The sequence below is a fragment of the Cydia amplana genome, chromosome 9 (assembly GCF_948474715.1).
Source record: "Cydia amplana chromosome 9, ilCydAmpl1.1, whole genome shotgun sequence".
Taxonomy (NCBI): domain Eukaryota; kingdom Metazoa; phylum Arthropoda; class Insecta; order Lepidoptera; family Tortricidae; genus Cydia; species Cydia amplana.
The window spans coordinates 13,994,262-14,017,198 of NC_086077.1; the positions used below are offsets into that span (position 1 = coordinate 13,994,262).

At 41.1% G+C, this 22,937-nt stretch overlaps 1 protein-coding gene and 1 long non-coding RNA gene across 2 annotated transcripts in view; one reads left to right on the top strand and one right to left on the bottom strand.

The window, feature by feature from the left end:
- LOC134651187 (caskin-2) overlaps positions 1-22,937 on the top strand; it is a 435,866-nt gene that overhangs the window by 115,847 nt on the left and 297,082 nt on the right. The window lies entirely within an intron of this gene.
- LOC134651226 (uncharacterized) overlaps positions 21,831-22,937 on the bottom strand; it is a 179,148-nt gene continuing 178,041 nt past the window's right edge. Inside the window, exon 2 of the long non-coding RNA XR_010097088.1 lies at positions 21,831-22,099. This is a non-coding gene — a long non-coding RNA (uncharacterized LOC134651226). The remainder of the gene's footprint in view (positions 22,100-22,937) is intronic.

Sequence of the window (22,937 nt, forward strand, 5' to 3'; positions counted from 1 at the left end):
ACACACGCCGTTTTGGTCATCCGACTCGTCTTGATGAGCACTTGGGAGAGCAATGCCCAAGATAGAGCTGACGCTAAACCCTGGCAGTACCTAATGGAACTCAGGTCTGGTGCAACATAGACAAACGCCGTTTTGGTCATCCGACTCGTCTTGATGAGCACTTGGGAGAGCAGTACCCAAGATAGAGCTGATGCTGAACCCTGGCAGTACCTAGTGGAACTCAGGTTTGGTGCAACATAGACAAACGCCGTTTTAGTCATCCGACTCGTCTTGATGAGCACTTGGGAGAGCAGTACCCAAGATAGAGCTGATGCTGAACCCTGGCAGTACCTAATGGAACTCAGGTTTGGTGCAACATAGACAAACGCCGTTTTGGTCATCCGACTCGTCTTGATGAGCACTTGGGAGAGCAGTACCCAAGATAGATCTGATGCTGAACCCTGGCAGTACCTAGTGGAACTCAGGTTTGGTGCAACATAGACAAACGCCGTTTTAGTCCTCCGACTCGTCTTGATGAGCACTTGGGAGAGCAGTACCCAAGATAGAGCTGATGCTGAACCCTGGCAGTACCTAATGGAACTCAGGTTTGGTGCAACATAGACAAACGCCGTTTTGGTCATCCGACTCGTCTTGATGAGCACTTGGGAGAGCAGTACCCAAGATAGAGCTGATGCTAAACCCTGGCAGTACCTAATGGACCTCAGGTTTGGTGCAACATAGACAAACGCCGTTTTGGTCATCCGACTCGTCTTGATGAGCACTTGGGAGAGCAGTATCCAAGTTAGAGCTGATGCTGAACCCTGGCAGTACCTAATGGAACTCAGGTTTGGTGCAACATAGACAAACGCCGTTTTGGTCATCCGACTCGTCTTGATGAGCACTTGGGAGAGCAGTACCCAAGATAGAGCTGATGCTAAACCCTGGCAGTACCTAATGGACCTCAGGTTTGGTGCAACATAGACAAACGCCGTTTTGGTCATCCGACTCGTCTTGATGAGCACTTGGGAGAGCAGTATCCAAGTTAGAGCTGATGCTGAACCCTGGCAGTACCTAATGGAACTCAGGTTTGGTGCAACATAGACAAACGCCGGTTTGGTCATCCGACTCGTCTTGATGAGCACTTGGGAGAGCAGTGCCCAAGATAGAGCTGATGCTAAACCCTGGCAGTACCTAATGGAACTCAGGTCTGGTGCAACATAGACAAACGCCGTTTTGGTCATCCGACTCGTCTTGATGAGCACTTGGGAGAGCAGTGCCCAAGATAGAGCTGATGCTAAACCCTGGCAGTACCTAATGGAACTCAGGTCTGGTGCAACATAGACAAACGCCGTTTTGGTCATCCGACTCGTCTTGATGAGCACTTGGGAGAGCAGTACCCAAGATAGAGCTGATGCTGAACCCTGGCAGTACCTAGTGGAACTCAGGTTTGGTGCAACATAGACACACGCCCTTTTTGTCATCCGACTTGTCTTGATGAGCACTTGGGAGACAAGTACCCAAAATAGAGCTGATGCTGAACCATGGGTGCACCTAGTGGAATTCAGGTTTGGTGCAACATACACACACGCCGTTTTGGTCATCCGACTCGACTGATGAGCACTTGGGAGAGCAGTACCCAAGATTCAGCTGATGCTGAACCCTGGCAGTACCTAATGGAACTCAGATTTGGTGCAACATAGACAAACGCCGTTTTGGTCATCCGACTCGTCTTGATGAGCACTTGGGAGAGCAGTGCCCAAGATAGAGCTGATGCTAAACCCTGGCAGTACCTAATGGAACTCAGGTCTGGTGCAACATAAACAAACGCCGTTTTGGTCATCCGACTCGTCTTGATGAGCACTTGGGAGAGCAGTACGAGTCAAGACGAGTCGGATGACCAAAACGGCGTTTGTCTATGTTGCACCAAACCTGAGTTCCATTAGGTACTGCTAGGGTTCAGCATCAGCTCTATCTTGGGTATTGCTCTCCCAAGTGCTCATCAAGACGAGTCGGATGACCAAACCGGCGTTTGTCTATGTTGCACCAAACCTGAGTTCCATTAGGTACTGCCAGGGTTCAGCATCAGCTCTATCTTGGATACTGCTCTCCCAAGTGCTCATCAAGACGAGTCGGATGACCAAAACGGCGTTTGTCTATGTTGCACCAAACCTGAGGTCCATTAGGTACTGCCAGGGTTCAGCATCAGCTCTATCTTGGGTACTGCTCTCCCAAGTGCTCATCAAGACAAGTCGGATGACCAAAACGACGTGTGTCTATGTTGCACCAAACCTGAGTTCCACTAGGTACAGCCAGGGTTCAGCATCAGCTCTATCTTGGGTACTGCTCTCCCAAGTGCTCATCAAGACGAGTCGGATGACTAAAACGGCATGTGTCTATGTTGCACCAAACCTGAGTTCCACTAGGTATAGCCAGGGTTCAGCATCAGCTCTATCTTGGGTACGGTCTCCCAAGTGCTCATCAAGACGAGTCGGATGACCAAAACGGCGTGTGTCTATGTTGCACCAAACCTGAGTTCCACTAGGTACAGCCAGGGTTCAGCATTAGCTCTATCTTGGGTACTGCTCTCCCAAGTGCTCATCAAGACGAGTCGGATGACCAAAACGGCGTTTGTCTATGTTGCACCAAACCTGAGTTCCACTAAGTACAGCCAGGGTTCAGCATCAGCTCTATCTTGGGTACTGCTCTCCTAAGTGCTCATCAAGACGAGTCGTATGGCTAAAACGGCATGTGTCTATGTTGCACCAAACCTGAGTTCCACTAGGTATAGCCAGGGTTCAGCATCAGCTCAATCTTGGGTACTGATCTCCCAAGTGCTCATCAAGACGAGTCGGATGACCAAAACGGCGTGTTTCTATGTTGCACCAAACCTGAGTTCCACTAGGTACAGCCAGCTGTTCAGCATCAGCTCTATCTTGGGTACTGCTCTCCCAAGTGCTCATCAAGACAAGTCGGATGACCAAAACGGCGTGTGTCTATGTTGCACCAAACCTGAGTTCCACTAGGTACAGCCAGGGTTCAGCATCAGCTCTATCTTGGGTACTGCTCTCCCAAGTGCTCATCAAGACGAGTCGGATGACTAAAACGGCATGTGTCTATGTTGCACCAAACCTGAGTTCCACTAGGTATAGCCAGGGTTCAGCATCAGCTCTATCTTGGGTACGGTCTCCCAAGTGCTCATCAAGACGAGTCGGATGACCAAAACGGCGTGTGTCTATGTTGCACCAAACCTGAGTTCCACTAGGTACAGCCAGGGTTCAGCATTAGCTCTATCTTGGGTACTGCTCTCCCAAGTGCTCATCAAGACGAGTCGGATGACCAAAACGGCGTTTGTCTATGTTGCACCAAACCTGAGTTCCACTAAGTACAGCCAGGGTTCAGCATCAGCTCTATCTTGGGTACTGCTCTCCTAAGTGCTCATCAAGACGAGTCGTATGGCTAAAACGGCATGTGTCTATGTTGCACCAAACCTGAGTTCCACTAGGTATAGCCAGGGTTCAGCATCAGCTCAATCTTGGGTACTGATCTCCCAAGTGCTCATCAAGACGAGTCGGATGACCAAAACGGCGTGTTTCTATGTTGCACCAAACCTGAGTTCCACTAGGTACAGCCAGCTGTTCAGCATCAGCTCTATCTTGGGTACTGCTCTCCCAAGTGCTCATCAAGACAAGTCGGATGACCAAAACGGCGTGTGTCTATGTTGCACCAAACCTGAGTTCCACTAGGTACAGCCAGGGTTCAGCATTAGCTCTATCTTGGGTACTGCTCTCCCAAGTGCTCATTAAGACGAGTCGGATGACCAAAACGGCGTTTGTCTATGTTGCACCAAACCTGAGTTCCACTAAGTACAGCCAGGGTTCAGCATCAGCTCTATCTTGGGTACTGCTCTCCCAAGTGCTCATCAAGACGAGTCGGATGACCAAAACGGCATGTGTCTATGTTGCACCAAACCTGAGTTCCACTAGGTACAGCCAGCGTTCAGCATCAGCTCTATCTTGGGTACTGGTCTCCCAAGTGCTCATCAAGACGAGTCGGATGACCAAAACGGCGTTTGTCTATGTTGCACCGAACCTGTGTTCCATTAGGTACTGCCAGGGTTCAGCATCAGCTCTATCTTGGGTACTGCTCTCCCAAGTGCTCATCAAGTCGAGTCGGATGATCAAAACGGCGTTTGTCTATGTTGCACCAAACCTGAGTTCCACTAGGTACTGCCAGGGTCCAGCATCAGCTCTATCTTGGGTACTGCTCTCCCAAGTGCTCATCAAGACGAGTCGGATGACCAAAACGGCGTGTGTGTATGTTGCACCAAACCTGAATTCCACTAGGTACACCCATGGTTCAGCATCAGCTCTATCTTGGGTACTTGTCTCCCAAGTGCTCATCAAGACAAGTCGGATGACCAAAACGGCGGGTGTCTATGTTGCACCAAACCTGAGTTCCACTAGGTACAGCCAGGGTTCAGCATCAGCTCTATCTTGGGTACTGCTCTCCCAAGTGCTCATCAAGACGAGTCGGATGACCAAAACGGCGTGTGTCTATGTTGCACCAAACCTGAGTTCCATTAGGTACTGCCAGGGTTCAGCATCAGCTCTATCTTGGGTACTGCTCTCCCAAGTGCTCATCAAGACGAGTCGGATGACCAAAACGGCGTGTGTCTATGTTGCACCAAACCTGAGTTCCACTAGGTACTGCCAGGGTTCAGCATTAACTCTATCTTAGGTACTGCTCTCCAAGTTCTCATCAAGACGAGTCGGATGACCAAAACGGCGTTTGTCTATGTTGCACCAAACCTGAGTTCCATTAGGTACTGCCAGGGTTCAGCATCAGCTCTATCTTGGGTACTGCTCTCCCAAGTGCTCACCAAGACGAGTCGGATGACCAAAACGGCGTTTGTCTATGTTGCACCAAACCTGAGTTCCACTAGGTACAGCCAAGGTTCAGCATCAGCTCCATCTTGGGTACTGCTCTCCCAAGTGCTCATTGTGACGAGTCGAATAGCCTAAACGGCGTGTGTCTATGTTTCACCAAACCTGAGTTCCACTAGGTACAGCCAGGGTTCAGCATCAGCTCTATCTTGGAAACTGCTCTCCTAAGTGCTCACCAAGACGAGTCGGATGACTAAAACGGCGTTTGTCTATGTTGCACCAAACCTGAGTTCCATTAGGTACTGCCAGGGTTCAGCATCAGCTCTACCTTGGGTACTGCTCTCCAAGTGCTCATCAAGACGAGTCGGATGACCAAAACGGCGTTTGTCTATGTTGCACCAAACCTGAGTTCCATTAGGTACTGCCAGGGTTCAGCATGAGCTCTATCTTGGGTACTGCTCTCCCAAGTGCTCACCAAGACGAGTCGGATGACCAAAACGGCGTTTGTCTATGTTGCACCAAACCTGAGTTCCACTAGGTACAGCCAAGGTTCAGCATCAGCTCCATCTTGGGTACTGCTCTCCCAAGTGCTCATTGTGACGAGTCGAATAGCCTAAACGGCGTGTGTCTATGTTGCACCAAACCTGAGTTCCACTAGGTACAGCCAGGGTTCAGCATCAGCTCCATCTTGGGTACTGCTCTCCCAAGTGCTCATTGTGACGAGTCGAATAGCCTAAACGGCGTGTGTGTATGTTGCACCAAACCTGAATTCCACTAGGTACACCCAGGGTTCAGCATCAGCTCTATCTTGGGGTACTGGTCTCCCAAGTGCTCATCAAGACGAGTCGGATGACCAAACGGCGTGTTTCTATGTTGCACCAAACCTGAGGTCCACTAGCTAGATAAAAATTACGGGCGCCTTTATAAAATTACGATATATTTTTGTTAATTGATAATTATCAATAATATTTTTAATTGTCATTAAAAATTGATTTAATTTTTAATGGTTTGTGAAGCATTAACCATTAATTCTTTTTAATTTTTAATGGTTCGAAATAAATTAATATTAATGCAAATTGATGTTATTGCGAATTGACAATTAATTTTCCTTCAATGGTTAATGGTTAATTCGAATTAACCTTTTCAATGGTTAATTTTTAATGGTAATTGGGATTAACGTTCGGCCAACACTGCGTGTAATGCGGTGATCAGTGACTAAATAAAAATGAATGTTTGTGCTGAAATATGCCGTGTAATGCGGTGATCAGTGACTAAATAAAAATAAATGTTTGTGCTGAAATATGCCGTGTAATGCGGTGATCAGTGATTAAATAAAAATAAATGTTTGTGCTTAATATGCCGTGCTATATGGAAATTAATGATTAAATGACAACGAATGTGTCTGCTGAAATATACCACATACTGCTCAGTAATCAGAATTATTATTTAAATTTAATTTTCATTCTATAATTACAGGTTACGTATTCTAAAAGAAGAGCAGCAAGCGCCACTGAAGCAGACCATCGACAATAGAAGAAGAGGACTTTATTACGATCGATTTCTATAGAAGTAACCATTGGATAATTAAATTACTTGAAAATTTTCAATATTTAAATGGTTATTCAGTTTTGAATAATATTGTTTCACACAATTACATATTTGATTGCATGGTAACATAGAGTATAGAGACATACATCGTTGTGAATGGCCGAAACGGAATAGGGACATTCCGGCTAACAGGAAGGCCGTCTGTGAGCATTTCTAAAATTAAATATAATTATTATTTTTATATCAATGTAAAAACATACTAGTTTATTTTGAATGTAACTTTAATTGGCGAAAAATAGAGGTTGCGCTGGCAACACGGTAAAAGTGAAGCTACGACGGTTTTAATCTGTGGGTGGATGAAGAAACTAACGGTCAAGTGTCGGGAAGTTAACAGAAGAAAATATCGAAAAGGCTGCTATGTAAAGGCTTTGATTATAGTTTGTATATCTTTCAATAGTTGTTTTATTTACAGAGTTTACAATAACTCTGCGTGGCTTTTCAGTGAATCTCTGGGAACAACTGTTATTTTTTTTTTCAAAAGTTTAGTTATTAGTATTATTACAACGAAAAGCCTTTTAACGTTTAGGCAGGGTTTTACGAACGGTGGGAGTCGTTTTTCATTTCCAAAATCGTTCTCATTCTTTTCTGTCTCGTATAGTTTATAAAATTTTCTGTCATATCTCCATTTAGTTTTTGTATTTTAATATATTGTATTGTATTCTCGCATACCTATGTACTTTAAATAGATATAATTATAAAATAAACACAACTATCTACTCGTACTAACTGCGAGTTAAAAATAAATGAGTCACCATTTCACCTGAATAAATAATAGTAGGTGTGTATTATAAATAACAAATAACGCGCAAGCGAAAATTGACCGTATATCATTATCATAAAGTCTAAATACGTAAAAGCTTGTCACATTTGTACGCAAATCGGAACCGGCCACGTGCTTCGACCGATATCGATATCGATGACAATCTGATATCGATAATCTCTAATAAAAACAATGAGATATCGTAATTTTGCTTAATACCGGCGTGAAGCTTGTCAGACGAATTTGAACTCTATTACCGTGTGGGAGAGTTCATGGATGAATGAATGTGGATAGTATGCAATGACCATAGTAATTCCGATCGCTCGTGCACAGGCAAGGCAAAGACTGAAGCGGACCAGTATATATTTGTGATCACTGCTTATGCAAATACATATTTTGCATAAGATACCATATATAATATACTAGTATAACAGAACCTCGATAACACGAAACTCGAGAGAAACGAAGAAATATTCGTGTTTTTTTCTTTGGAGAGTGTCGGCTTGCCTACAACTAAAACTAGGAAAGGACTAACTATTTATTTCCAAGAAGTATTTCGAAATTGGTAGGTATCGCATTGGACCGGCAATCCAAAGATGTGGGTTCGAGTCCCACGTTGGCCTTTCGAGTCGATCATCGTTGATTTTTTCATTGTGATTGACATCTGTATAAAATTGTAGTTTTTAGTGTGGGACGTACCACCACAATAAAAAAGGTAACAAAATAAAATTTGAAGTATTTCGTCTATTATTTCTTTTCGTCTATTTCGTATTTCGTCTTATTTTTATGAGGTCTAGTTAGACTGGTTAGTTTGAGAACTCGACTCGCTGAACCCTGCTTAACATTTGAGAATACATGCCAATAATTCTGATTACTGAATATCGATCTGTACTCGTCATTTTCAAGTGTAGCGGATTGAGGAATTCAATGGATGCATGATGTGTCTCACGTAAGCAATATTTTTACTGTTTTGCGAGGATTCTATATTAAAAAGTGTTTACCTACCGAGCACTTGTTGTGGGTTCTAATTGCTTCTATTCTTTTATTATTTTAGATTGTTTTTTACGTATTTCCGACCATATTGTACTTCAGACATGAAGACAGGACTTATGTGGTGGAAAGACACACAGATTTTTTGTTGGAATTTCAGATAAAAAGGTCCTTGTTGCACTTGAAGTATAAGGACCCTTTGAATCAAACCGACTTCATGTAGTATGCGCGGGCGCAGGTCACAGTTCTTGTCCATCTTAGTCAACAGTAATAGCCGTCGTGATAGAGCGCCTTACGTCACGATAACGTGTAATCTCACTAATTGGACAATACCCCGAGTTGCGGTAAACGTTTATGCAGATATCGACTATATCGAGACAGAATTACTACTTATTGCCACATGAGATTGAATGCTACCTGGGAAAATTGTTGAGTCATATCGTACCTACCTACACATATACATATGTACCAAAAGCAGACAACAGAGCGAGTACCATGTCGTAGTATTGGCGGTTAATGGGTATCTACTAATGCGCCGTCGTAAAGTTTCCAAAGTTGCAATATTTCCACATGGGAAAATTTCGGAAACTTCTCATATTGTTGTATTGGAGTCGATTTTTTCCATTTCCAAAATGAAAGTTTCCTTTGTTTCCTGTGACTTTTTCCTGAAATTTCCGATAACTTTTCCAACTTCTTGGCAACATTTCGCAAATTGTACATCTGTAGCAATGGGTTTCATCATAAGTAAAGTAATTTTACTTGTTAGAGTTTATTTTATCAGCAGATTACTTACATTTGATAAATACATTATACATTTACATTAAATACCTACCTAAAACTAATATGTTGGCGTCAGAACGGCATGGTGGCTCCTTTAAAGCAGGGCTCTCCAACCCCCGGCCCGCGAAGCGTTCCAATCCGGCCCGATGTCGGCGCCGACGGTGGCCCGCGCGAAAATTCTGAGGCGCAACATGGCCCTCAGGTAAAAAAGTTTGGAGACCACTGCTGTAAAGCCTGTAAAGCATTTGCTCTTGTGTTGGATTCGGCAGTTTGCCCCGGAACTAGGGTTTGCAATCCGGATCCGAAATGTATGAAATTATCCGGATCTGGATCCGCGGATATTCCCATACATTTCAGATCCGTCGTGCAAAACCTACCCGGAACCTCCGAAACACGACACTATTCGGCCAGAAGTCGGCATACTCGATGGTATCCTGACAACAATAACAGCAACAATAATGACAGCGTTTAGTTTTTCCACAATGCAACGCGTTGCAAATGCAACCGCGGCATCGCCCGAGGCAACATCGCTAATGTTGTCGTCATCTTGCCAACATTAACGGTTATTTGCTAAGTATTGCCTGTAGTAAATATTAAGTTTTACTTCATTATTATAATGCTGCTATGAAACTCAATTTTGTTTATATTAAATGTAAAATGAAAAATGTTGTGCTGTTTTCTTCTATTCTATACTTAACATTATAAACGCACAAGTGTGTCTGTCTGCCTGGTACCTCTTCACGCTTAAACCGCTGAGAGGATTTAGTTTAGATTTGGCATAGAGATAGTTTGAGTCCCGGTGGTCCCGGGAAAGGACATATGATAGTTTTTTATGTCGGAAGTCATCGCTAAAGAGGGTGAAAAGAGGGGTGGAAATGAGAAAATTAATGAATTGCCTCTTCATTGGTGTAAGCAATTAAGCATATTATCCTTAAAATTATTGCCCATAGATTTTATCCAGGCGCTACACTTACTCTAACTGCTGGAACTAATTCCACGTAGACGAACTCCGCTGTCCGTCCGTCCGTCCGTTTGTCACCAGGCTGTATCTCACGAACCGTGATAGCTAGACAGATGATGTATTTCTGTTGCCGCTATAACAACAAATACTAAAAACAGAATAAAATAAAGATTTAAGTGGGGCTCTCAGCCTCTCATACAACAAACGTGATTTTTGACCGAAGTTAGCAACGTCGGGCGGGGTCAGTACTTGGATGGGTGACCGTTTTTTTGCTTGTTTTGCTCTATTTTTTGTTGATGTTGCGGAACCCTCCGTGCGCGAGTCCGATTCGCACTTGGCCGGTTTTTATCTTGAATTAACTTCAGCATAACATAACATAGACTCGTGTTGGTCCTAAGTAGCAGCACTGACGTATCGCATCTATGCGGATTGCAGCCACGCCTGCATTCAAAAGGTGACATTTAAATGCACTGATCTCGCTTATCGCGAATATTTATCACGCTCTTTGATATTTATTGCGCAAATATTATAAAATCGTTTGAGATTTGTCAAAGGTATTCGTTTTAGAGGTTTATTTATCTATGTATCACGCCCTACAGCCCAAACTGCTTGAATGATTATAAATTACTAGCGACCCGCCCCGGCTTCGCACGGGTTAACAAATTATACATAAACCTTCCTCTTGAATCACTCTATCTATTAAAAAAACAGCATCAAAATCCGTTGCGTAGTTTCAAAGATCTAAGCATACATACAGACAGACAGACAGACAGCGGGAAGCGTCTTTGTTTTACACTGTAGTGATAAGATGTCATATATTTATTTGTATTTTTTATACACGTGCTTCAATAGATACGATGAACTCTTTATTGACATGATAAATCCAGTCGGTGATATTTCCTCATTCGTGGATATTACGTTACGATACATGTTTGACAGTCATCAACTGTGCGCTTCTCTAGAAACTTCTTGCCTCATACAGATAAATTATGGAATGAACTGTTCGTATTTCCGGACCGATACGACCTTCAATCCTTCAAAAAAAGAGCATACTCCCATATTAAAAGCTGGCTACGCTCTTGCAACCCTTTTGGCGTTATAAGCGACGGTTATTGCTTACCATCGAGCGATGCGTCTGCTCATTTGCCTCCTATCATAAAAAAACTTTTCCACTTTAATGTAGGTAGCGACGAATGATGAAAAACGCCTACAAATTGCGGAACCTGCGATCTCTAATATACCCGATTTTCACTGACCCACCTCTTAATGCACGCGTTCCCCAGGGGCCTATCCTGGAGCCGCCATTCCTGATCAAAGCCAACTAGATTTACGGCGGGCCCCAATATAAACCATATGCCCGGAAACCGATGAAAGGGAAAGAAACCGTTTTGTAATCTTAATTATCATTAGGAACTAAGTTTGGTTTATGGCGGGCACTTTATTAGTTCTGTGGAATTACGATGAATGTAAGAAAACTAATCATATGTTAGATTACAGTGTAGTTTGGGGGATTTTGTGTATTTTTTTGTTATCCTTTTTAGGGTTCCGTAGCCAAATGGCAAAAAACGGAACCCTTATAGATTCGTCATGTCTGTCTGTCTGTCTGTCTGTCTGTCTGTCCGTCTGTCCGTCTGTCTGTCCGTCCGTATGTCACAGCCACTTTTCTCCGAAACTATAAGAACTATACTGTTGAAACTTGGTAAGTAGATGTATTCTGTGAACCGCATTAAGATTTTCACACAAAAATAGAAAAAAAACAATAATTTTTTGGGGTTCCCCATACTTCGAACTGAAACTCAAAAATTCTTTTTTCATCAGTCCCATACGTGTGGGGTATCTATGGATAGGTCTTCAAAAATGATATTGAGGTTTCTAATAGTGTCCCCCCCCCCCCCCTGTAACTTGTAAAATAAGAGAATGATAAAACTAAAAAAAATATACGATGTACATTACCATGTAAACTTCCACCGAAAATTGGTTTGAACGAGATCTAGTAAGTAGTTTTTTTTAATACGTCATAAATCGCCTAAATATTGAACGAGATCTAGTAAGTAGTTTTTTTTAATACGTCATAAATCGCCTAAATACGGAACCCTTCATGGGCGAGTCCGACTCGCACTTGGCCGCTTTTGTTGTAGGTACGCGCATTGCGTTTTGCGTAACAACATAGTTCATATTCTTTTATATGCCAAACTTAATTAGAGCTAAAAATCTTCCGACTGTCTCATGTGCCTATTGAAATGGCTGAGCCAAAAAACACATTGTAAATATTTGCGTCATGATCATGACAAAAATGTGAACATTTACGGGCACAAACTGTCATTGTATTCATCATAATCATAAGTCTCATAGGTATAATATTGCATTAGGATAATCAAATATAAGATACTTATCTTAGTTGCCTTAGGCGAATTGAAATGTTAACAGTTTAAAGGGCGCGTCGAAATGTTGGAATGATTATTTTTTGCATTGTTATTAGTAGGTACCCGTACCATGAGTCACTGACAGTGTCAAAACTGACATATACGCTAACGTGTACGTAATTTACTTTCTATACATCTCGCTTGCACGAATATGCGAGTACGAGCGAAATGCATAGAAAGTAAGTTACGTCCTCGATAGCGTTTATGTCAGTGCCAAACTGGTGGTAGCAACATTTTCTTTTAGCCTTTTTGTGTGTCCCACTGCTGGGCAAAGGCCTCCCCCCTGGTTCTCCATGACTCCTGATTTAGCGCATCTTACGGCCAGTTGTTATGGAAGGCGTCAAAGTCGTCCCGCGTGTCTTTGCCTGGGCCTGCCCCGCCCGGGCCGCGCTTCTTCGTCGGCATAGATAAACATTTTTGAAGTGTAATCTGAGTCAATTATTCTTCTACTTTACAGAGACGTGATCACGAATTTAAGCTTAAATTAGCACGTTAGGCGCGTGGGCTATTCCGAGCTAAGTTTAGCCTGCCAATTTTATTAGGGAAGCAATCTCCATATTTCACCCTTCACCGACCGAAAGGTCGAATTGAGCCCAATGGAAATTTACCAGAAAATATTAGCGCGGATATTTTACATGACAAGGAAATAAATCTGTAGATGATGACACGTGGACCGTTTAGCACATATGTGGAGGGTGAACTGCTGACATCGAGTGAGGCGTGAGGTGCGATCGATAACCAGGCCGCTTGAACCTTTAGCCGTGATGTGGCAAAAAGTTGTATCTGATAAAGAACCGTTTAGTAGATTACATTTTTATCTTATTATTAATAAAACTTTACAAGCCTCGATTAGTTAAATTATGTTTTATCCCTTCCTTACAAATACATAACTCAAAATGACAGATTAAGATAAACGATTAATAGGTATTTGAGGCTTGTAGCGCGTTTATGAATATCGCCATACGTAGGTATTTAAGTATGATTTGATTTTGGATATTGCTTGTTGAACTTGGGCTCATGGAGCACCGTCATAGCAGGTAACATACTATGGTATAGTATGTAGTTTTTTTTTTAATTCGTTTATCTATATCTATACCAATCATGTATCTCGTTTATCTATATCTATACCAATCATGTATCTCCGACCAACGATCGCCGATAATTATATTATAAGTACAATCAAAACATAACAGACTATAGCCCTTGAATTACTACTATCGAGTATTTAGCTTTAAATATCTACGTAGACATGAGTATACAAAGCTCAATTTTTTATGTTAGCATAAATAAAACGTAGTACTCAAGATACAGTGTTTTGTCATAAAACGGGAGCCTTATTCTCCTGTCATGTTCTCGCCTGTGATCGTGATGTTTTGTTTGAAGTGCGAGGGCTCTAGCCACCCTGGCCAGTAGCTCACGTCACTCAGTATAATCCGGTCAATAATATAAATTCTTCCAGGCGCTTCTTTATTGGATTTATCGCGGCCGAGCCATTGAACCCACCTAGGAAACTGTGAGAAACTATCCAAAATGTGATTTGTCGAAAATCTGTAGCGAATGCGACGCGAATATTTATCGCGTCTGCGACTTTAGGGAAGAGAGATGTTTTTAAAACGATAGTGTCTGCATACGCAGCTATCTTGGAATTCGTTTGCTTTGGGCACGTTTGCAATTTTATTACTGCACTCGCGTACCGTTTTCAGTTCTTTCACGTATTGAGTTGTTACTCGCTTTGTGTTGTATGTTACGACATGTAGGTATACTAAAAAATATTAGTTAAATTGACTTCTTCACAGAAGCTACTATCCTCTTGTAATTCTGCCTTTACCTTGGTCTACTTCCTACTTAATCTCTTCCTGTAACATAATTTTACGGATGCAGGATGGTACGGAGTGAAACATGTCGAGCGTTTTCGAATTAAAATACGTGAGTGACCCGTTTTTAATATATTTAAGATAGGTAAACGTTGCAGTAGTAAAAGAGTTGTTGTCTGTTTTTATCTCGGGTTTTTATAGATATTTGCCATTATCATAATTATCCCGCTTTCGAGTCTCCCAAATGCACCTTTAATTATTTTAAAACTTAACAACTCTTAATCCACAATTTTCTAAATTCTATTTATTCCGAACATTTAGTATGTGCTAGATTTCAAGCAAGATCCGTGTATCTCAGTGAGATACGTTCAATGGACTGCTAAAATGTAATCGTTAAATGACCAATATAGTTTAAGCGCGATTATAATCGCTTCCTCACATAAACGGCCACTACTGAAGAGTAACAACTGTTTAGTTTATGCTTTAAAGCTTCCGTTCTTAAAGTAGGAATAAAACTAACTATAACGCACTACTTGAATTTATTTTCCAAAAAAAATTAACTGTTGAAATTGAACTATTGAGACATTGTTGAAAAATATATTTACCAACGAAGTCAAAGTAAAAGAATGACATCAACCAGAACATGAACATTCTTGCGAATGCATATATGACAATTTGTTTTATAGCATCACCTACGAAAACTAAGCGATGCCATAAAAATCCGTGCAATGTATGCTCCATGCAACATCCACATAACATTCAAGAACACGATAAAGCATTTCCAAGTGCCGCTCCAACTAATGCAAACCACCTATCTCAAGAGTCGAGTCTAGACAAATGTTGTACATTTTGTACCTATCCACAACTCCCGTCATCCGATGCCTTTGAGAACTTTCTAGACCTGCAGCGGACAAATTCCGAAACTTGTGAGCCACCAAAATGTTGTAAGACACGGTACAAGCATTACTTCTTCTTGTTGTATTGTAGAAAGCTGCACTAAAATCGTTATTTACCTAACCTGGAAAAGTTCGATGACGCGCCCCCAGATAACGAAAGTGCAAGAGTGACAGAATCCTTTTAAAAATTAAAGGTGAACTTTTGCCGTCATGCTATTAAGTTTTTAATGGTTGTCATTATAATAAAATGGTGCCGATATTTAGTAAAATTTAAATAAAGGTTCAGTGCGTGCTCATCCGACGGCTTGCCTTATAAGGGGGATCAGCATTTTTCGCTCCGAGAGAAAGTTTTTGTATGCAAGCCAGAGCCTCGGACATCCCCCGCCTTTTAAATATTTGCATTTCTTTCGCATAGACTGCTAAGATAAGACTTTTTCTCTCGGAGATACCTTGCGCAGGTATCGCCTTTGACTGGCGCATACTAATTAAATTGAACTCTTTCCTTGTTTTTCCTTCGGAAACTCTGCGTGAAAACAAAGGGATGTTTAGATTTCTTAAGCTCGTCTGTTTTGAGAATACGTTTTCTTGAAAATCTACGGTTTCGCTATACACAATAACAAAGGTTTATTATTTGCCTCGGTGCATTTTCAAATCATGAAATGTTAAATGCGATTGCGCTATGTGTGGGAGTTGATCTAAGGCGATAGTGGTGATGGATGACTGCGATTGATTTGAAATGAGCTATTTTAATAGCAGCATTACTTTGCCGCTATATTTCTTGTACCGTCTGCATATAGGGGATGGAGGATGTGTGAGACGCAGGGTTGAACTTTGCGAGATTGCGACCTTATTTACTTCCCACTTTAAGATTATTTGCGTTCTTTCGTTTTTTAACATATGTCTCATTGGCGCCGGCCACGTGGGGCGGGGTCAAATGGGAATACAACATTTACGTTTGTGTGTGTAAAACGTTTCTGTTTATTAGGCCTGATTTTAGCATAACCTATAACTTAAGTCTTACCTGTAATTCTTCACATGACCGTACCACACTAAAACGATTCTATGTATTGGGCCTTATAATCTTCTGTCTATTTCTTAAAGATCATCTACAGACCTGACTGATTTTAACATAGAGTATCGTCAAAGTTTTAATTATCTGTAGTTTACATTGTAGTTGAGTTTATTAAAATCTCTTTCCTTACATATTTATATAAGGACAAAGGACGGCTTCCTATCCCTTTCAATTCAATTATCCTTTCTAATCACCCTCACCCTTCTCCGTGAACCTGTCAGTCCACAATTAAAGCTCATCGTCGTCCACACATTGTTTTCGCCGGTTAACGGTTAATTAAACCGTATTTAAAGCGCGTTAAGCACCAGCCCTAGAACAAGATGGCGGAAAACGAAAATTCTGATTCAACGAATTCTAATTTTGCAAGCTCGCTTTATTAAGATGCTTTGTCAGGGATCACCTTGCGTTGTTTCGACTATAAACAAAAAACCGGCCAAGTGCGAGTCGGACCCGCGCACGAAGGGTTCCGTACCATTACGCAAAAAACGGCAAATAATCACGTTTGTTGTATGGGACTTAAGTATTAAAATATCTCAAATATATCATGTCACTAGGAAATACAGAAGTCAAATATCCACAACGCAGGCTTCGTCAGGTGGTCAGTTTGCTTTACATTGCTGCTGACATATCCAGCTTGACAGACTATAAAAAAAACTTTCGTGTGACCAGTGTGGAAACTCCCTAATGATCTCGAAAGGCTCTTCAAGGGCTGTATTCGGGCGGGACGATCCTTTAGGGCCTATTTAGACAGGGCGAGAACTCGCATGCGAGTTTGATTACATTGCGTAGTTTGATCCGTCGGCTGAATTCATGTAACCTTATTGGCCCGCAATGTAGCTAAAATCGTATACGAGTTGGCGCGCCGTCTAAATAAGCCCACTCAGGTATTACGTAGATGTAATTGGTTTTATGCTAAGGATTCATCGAAACTTTTGTTAAAGCTATTTTGGGACCTAATCGTTTTTTGAGAAGGGTTTTCTGACACAGGTATTGTCAAACGGGTAACTTGAATGAGGGGCATGAGTGGGTCACCTCTAAATTTCTAATGTGTTTGAACCGGTGTCATTGCCTTTGTATTTAGGGTGTTATCTTGACATTCGGCCGAGTTTTGCTGTTGACGTTAGGTAACAACTTTGTTTTGGCGAGCAAGTCAGAATTGGCAAAAACAAAACACTTCAGCATTTTTCCTCATTTGTTTTATAATACTCTTCATGGGTTTGTTTTGTAGGGTATACCTAAGAAATGTTTACAAAATATTTTTACCGGATATTGTGGTGTGGGGTGTGGGGTGGGTAAATACTCGTATTTATAAAACAGAGCTACAAATAAGTTGTTTAAATAGAATGAAGTCAAAGTTCTAATTCAAGATAGATATTTATAGGTATATAGTAGAGTTATAATAACATGTACCTACCGGTTTAAGGGCGATGATGACTTTTAAAACGATTCAAATATTATTTTTAACTACCTACACACAGTTCATTTCTTAAAACCAGATGGGACAGATAGGTAGTTATTTTGTTAAACGTAGTCAACAAAATAACTGTATAAATAATTATAGAGTATAAACTCTGCCGTAATAGATCACTTAATCAATTACAACCAAAGTTTTAAAACGCGCTCCAATAGGGTTCCTTGTGAAACTTTACAATTTCATTACCAGGAACCGTTTGATTATTCATACAGGGTAATCAATATGCAATAAACACGCAACTTGCGACATTGCTATAAGGGCTATATTGCCGTGGCAGCTGGCACGTGCGTTATGGAGTACCTTCCATAGACGCCGCAAAACAAATTATACGAAGATTGTGGCTACTACACAAATACACTTGTAAGGTACTTCGCGATGAGTGTCAGGGCCCGATTCGGATTTTGAACTAGATATCTATTAGACATCACCAAGATATGTCAGTCTCAAACAAGTGTCAAAATTGACGTGTTTGTTTGAAGAAACGTCTCTTTTGACACTTGTTTGACACTGACACCTTGGTGATGTCTAATAGATATCTAATATTTGACGTATCTTAAAGTTTGAATATGGCTGTCACTCCTTATGCCACGTCATTTTAGTGTTGTTCTAAGGTAACGTAGTGGTGAAAAATAAAACGGAACATGAGATTTGAGGAAAGCCTATGTCTCTATCAATCATCAATCTATCCAGTATAGTGTACCGACTGATGTGCCTTTGGAACTCGGAAAGTTCTAATATTGCGAAATTTTCACATGGAAAATTTTAGGAAACTTTACATTTTTTATATGGGGATCGAAATTTTCCAGTCGTGTGTTTACAACTTTGTTTTTCGTAACGTAATAGTTACCAAACTATGAATTAAAAATAGGTAGTAAGCTCTAAATGGGCTTACAAATGTTCAAATAGTTTCTTTTTTATAGTTTTTACCTATTCTTGGCCATTGTAAAACATTCCCGCACCCAAAACCCCGGAGTATGGTCATTACCTGCCGGCCTAGCCAAGGTGACAATCGCTATCGCTTCGACAACGAAACGCTTTGTGTCTCTATAACTCTTCCATATTAGAGTCTGTGCGGAAAGAGAAGAGTCGTGGATTGTATTGGGCCCCATACATTCCACGACTCATCTCTTTCCGCACAGACTCTAGTGCGACAGTGACAGTTGCGTTTCGATCGCTACGGAGCGTTATTAGCGATTGGCAGGTTGACTACGCGGCCTGGTGTGCGAGTGCAACTATACAAGCGAGTCATTATATTATATTGTACACGTGCTCCGTCTAGTGAAGAAGTGATCTGTGTGGTAAGTTCACACATCTATTTATCATTGCCATGATATAGGAGGGCGTCGAACCCTCGAGACGGTTCCATCATTTATGTGGGTATTGAAATTTGCGGTTTTTGGCACCTTCTGTCGCCACTTGCTGTAATATATTAAGGATGTTATTGCCATTGGTTGTTGAGTGCGAGGCTTAAAGGGCGGACCAGTGTAAAGGGGCCCACTGATTAACAGTCCGCCGGATGATATCGGCCTGTCAGTTAGAACAAAAAGTTGACAGTTCCGAGCAACTGACAGGGCGATATCGTCCCGCGGACTGGTAATCAGTGGGCCCCTTAAGCACAATATAGAAGCAATACCTAAGGTACAGTCGCCACCGGATATATTGGAGCGGCCAAAGTGTTCACAATATCTGAACACGCACTCTAACGCCCTGATAATAGAGGCGTGTATAGATATTTGTGAGCGCCTTATCCGCTCCGATATATCTGATGGCAACTGTACCTGCGCCTAAGTTGGACAGGTTCTTGAGCTTGCCTACTTTCGTAATTTTATACTTTTATAAGTGTGAATGGGCTCAAATTTTGTGCCCATTTTTGCTAGTAGGTACCATACACAAAATTACAAGTTTATATGAAAATAAGCAAGAAATAGTTATTTTTGTTTTACAAAAGTTGTTGTTTAACCGCTAGTGCTAATATTGATACCCGAGCAAGCGAAAGATTCCAAAATTGAACCACGAGCGTAGCGAGTGGTTCGAAATATGGAATCTTGAGCGTTGCGAGGGTTTCAAAGCACGAGGGTTAAACAAAATTTGCCCCCGAGTGAAACACAAAAATTTTCACCACACCAGCCCGAAGCAAATATTAAATGTAAAATCAAACAAAATCAAATCCAAATGAATGTTATTAAATATTTATCATCCAAAATCATCATTTAAAAGTCAATTCTACCAGCAAACAAAAGAAAACAACTCAAAATTTGCATTTGATTACTTTGCCTCACATGTGAATAAAATGCAACTTTGCTATCAGTTTTTGAAGTGCAAAGTAAGCCTTTCCGAGCTGGTGTGGTGAAAATAAAGATACCTTAGATTAGCGACGATAATGATAATGATACAGCGCCACATTCGTGTTGTTTTTATTTTTGTTTTATCAATACAAATATTTTTAATGGTGGCTTATATCAATCTAGTCCCTTCGTATTGTGTTGTGTTGTATTTATTGTCTCGTTAACTGTTGGATTTACTAAATAAAACTGCAAAAATGAATACAATTTGTACAAAAAGACAGCGAGCCTTTTAGCCTTAGCAAGCGAGACTGATTCTGAATTAGAATCTTGAGCGTAGCCAGAGACTCTAAAGGCAATCAACAGCTAGGTTCGAGCTATTGATGTGAAACAATAATTTAGTTTTGTAGTCTCACTTTTATCGGTTTACACGCAAATGCTCTGCAAATAATGGGAATTATAGAATTGCGGTGGTCGTGTATTACGGTGTGATTTGTAGGCCATTGTGGGACGAGCATGGGAAGCTGCGGAGTTCTTTCAGACGTGTAATGTGATCATTATGTTCATATGACAGTGGACTGTGGCTTCGAAAATATTGTTCGGTAATTTGTCGAATTGGATAAGAAGGATGGATGATGTACGACAGTTAAAATAAATCCGTAAATATGTATAGGTATCTAATTTAATCTGGAGTATGTGTGGCTGGTCTAGACATTGCAGCCGGTTTACACATTGTTTTTTTAGTAGTTAGAGACTTTAGAGTTCATACATTTACCACTAACCGTAAGCAGGAAGTTTTCGTTATATTAGCTACATGTTGCTTAAAAAAATGGCCAAAGAGTAAACCCATTCGGATACTAAGTCCCTGTAAGCGTATTGTACTTGTCACCTTTGACACTCCTTCACAGATCGTATCCATAACAAATCTAGATCAAATGTATACCCTGTTAGAACAATCAGGATACGCCTCCTTTGATATATATAGTTGCACTGGAGATTTAGCAATTGATTTCCACAAGTCGTAAATGGTTATTACGCAGAATGCAACGAGACTAATAATAATAAGTGATATCGAAATCGTGAAAGCCGAGAAGGACAAGTCTAGTAAGTACCTAGACTTGGCTCACGAGATAACCGCCATGTGGGATGTTGATTCGACGATCATTGTCCCGATAGTTGTTTCAGCGAACGGTCTAATAGCGAAGAGTCTCGACCAACATCTTGAGAGACTCTCGCTAGGTGGTTGGATCAAGGGTCAGATGCAGAAGGCGGTGATCTTGGACACGGCGCGGATAGTCCGCCGGTTCCTCTCTCTGCAGCCCTGACCACCGGCAGCTTGGGCCTTGCCCCGCTGCTGGCGGCACCCTAGGTTAGGTTTTTTATAATATGTTTATAAGTATTTTGTATTGTTTTTGTAAGTGTTTTTGTATTTTATTTTTATATCCATATTATAAAATAACCTAACTTAAGACCAAAAATAAATAAAGAGAATAATAAGTGATATTATTTGCTCTAATTAAAGATAAAGTCAATTTGCCTAGTTAGCATCGTTAAACATAACATAATATAAGTCTCCTTCGTCGCTTTTAACGCTTGCGTTTGTACACATACTCCACTTACAGAAGGTAGAGCAGCGGCGGTAGCACGGTCGCATTTTTATCGCTTGTAATCATGCCTGTCACGTTTTAACCCATAAGTAAAAAAAAGCGGCCAAGTGCGAGTCGGACTCGCCCATGAAGGGTTCCGTATTTAGGCGATTTATGACGTATTAAAAAAAAACTACTTGCTAGATCTCGTTCAAACCAATTTTCGGTGGAAGTTTACATGGTAATGTACATCATATATTTTTTTTAGTTTTATCATTCTCTTATTTTAGAAGTTACAGGGGGGGGGACACACATTTTACCACTTTGGAAGTGTCTCTCGCGCAAACTATTCAGTTTAGAAAAAAATGATATTAGAAACCTCAATATCATTTTTGAAGACCTATCCATAGATACCCCACACGTATGGGTTTGATGAAAAAAAATATTTTGAGTTTCAGTTCGAAGTATGGGGAACCCCAAAAATTTATTGTTTTTTTTCTATTTTTGTATGAAAATCTTAATGCGGTTCACAGGATACATCTACTTACCAAGTTTCAACAGTATAGTTCTTATAGTTTCGGAGAAAAGTGGCTGTGACATACGGACGGACAGACAGACGGACAGACGGACAGACGGACAGACGGACAGACAGACAGACATGACGAATCTATAAGGGTTCCGTTTTTTGCCATTTGGCTACGGAACCCTAAAAAGACAGAAGCGTTTAATGATGACTTGAAGACAATTATTTTCTATCTAGCCGATTTCGTCCAATCATAATGTATCGAGTACCGCCACGGTATTTGAAATGTGATGAATACCTACACATTTTTTTTCTTTTCTAAAACAAATAGTTTTTCTTAAAAAAAACTGCTTAAGTAACATCAATTTCAACGAAATTGGGTGTTAACAGCCTGTTAAAATAAAAAATTGCTCACTATAATCTGCTCGGAAACAGAAGAGTCGTAGAATGTATTGTACCGCGCGGCGCGCTCTTTCTTTCTTCCGTGATTGTACCCCATACATTCTACGACTCTGCTCTTTCCGCACAGACTCTATACAGTTTGTATGAAATATCACAGACTGCTAATAAGATACTATAGCTGGTCAAGCAAATCTTGTCAGTAGAAGAAGGCGGCAAATTTGAAAAAGCGGCCAAGTGTGAGTCGGACTCGCCCATGAATGGTTCCGTATTTAGGGGATTTATGACGTACGTATTAAAAAAAACTACTTACTAAGTATGTAAGTGCGAAAGTGACGGGCAACTAACTTCCTCTGGCGTAACTACGAGTAGGTATTTAATGTTGTCACTAATTCAGAACACGGGACTAGTATAGCCGAGTGGTTCACTTTCGAGTTTATCGAATAGTCATCATTGATGACTATTTGACTCATCAGTACGGCTACCACCAGTTTGACACTGACATAT